The following is a 1,413-nucleotide window of genomic DNA, read 5'->3' as shown; positions in this document are numbered from 1 at the left end:
GAGGAGGGAATACGACAGTAGTAGGAACAATATTATTATTAAAAGGGTTTTTAGTAATAGGGTGGTAAAAAAAGAAAATCTTTTTATAAAATATTTCCAATTCAAAATCCTTATATAAATAACCAAATAAGTTATTTTTTGACTTATTGTAATGATTAGTAATTCCAAGAAGTGGTTTGATTTACTACATTTTTTTATTGGAATGATATGCAGCTCGCCGTAGGTAATAATCGTTATTTTATGGATCCTTTATATCAAAATATATAACAGTGGATATTGTTGAAGTCGAGGCCATATTGTAAGTGTGACGTATTGAACATTATAGACCATGTAATATTCATAATTTTATCTTTACAAAAACATCTTTGTAATATCGAATACTTTAATTTTTTTTTATATGGAATGCAGTTCAAATTTTACTTTATTATGTTTATATTTGGGTCATTGAACTTTATACGTTCCTTTATATATATTTTAATACTTCAAACAAATATGACGTCAAAGGGTGTCAAACACATTTCGTAATAAGTCAACAAAATGGCGTCACATCATGACTCATTACTACTAGGTTAGGTAGTGGTGATAGAAATGGAATATTTTTAGGATTTTTGATCTATTTATTCAATTACTTTAATAATATAATTATTGATATTTCTGGTATACGAAGTAACTAAGGGAATAATACTCAATAAACTAAAACAACTCTTTATTTTTTTCAACACGTTATAATATGATGTCTCTAACTTATATTAGTGGTAAATTGGACGTTGATTCTTCTTTTGCACACGACTCTTCAGTCTTTAATAATGTAAAATACAGTCTTACATACAAGTCTTGACATGAGGGTAGCAGAAGTGGTTATCTTCACGGCCGCTTAGTTATCTCACTCTATGGTTACCAGGTTGGCGCTGTTATCGAGGGATGGATAATAAGCGCATGCGAAATGCAACTTACCGGTCCCAAATTGTGTGAACATAATAATAATAGTCATTATTACTTCTATAAGCAATGACCCTTTATGAACAAAGTAGGTAATATCTAAAAGTAAATGGGTCACGACAGAAAAGTAAGGAGAAGGCTGGTAAAAAATTAAATGACAGCTACGTCACCAAATAAACCCAATCAAGAAGTCCTTGAACGTTAACGTTTGTGAGTGGATCCAACAGCCGAGCCGCCATCCTTGGGTGCGCCTACGTGGGCCCTGAGCAAACGACGGCTCATTTTTATTGGCTTAACCCTAGGCGGAAGCAATCATGTCGAAGAATGAATGGTACGTTAGCCCTAATGAGGTATCGTCTTCAATTCTTTGTTCCAAGAGCAGGGAACATGGGACAGTGCTTTTAAAAAGTTCTGAACATCAGTGGTGTGGAGAGAAAAAAAGGAGTTAGAAGGCTGAGGTTCTCGAGAAGATAT

This window comes from Diorhabda sublineata, chromosome 1 (genome assembly GCF_026230105.1).
Source record: "Diorhabda sublineata isolate icDioSubl1.1 chromosome 1, icDioSubl1.1, whole genome shotgun sequence".
NCBI classification, from domain to species: Eukaryota; Metazoa; Arthropoda; class Insecta; order Coleoptera; family Chrysomelidae; genus Diorhabda; species Diorhabda sublineata.
The sequence above is the reverse complement of the archived record's forward strand: the minus strand, read 5'-3'. Positions refer to the sequence as shown.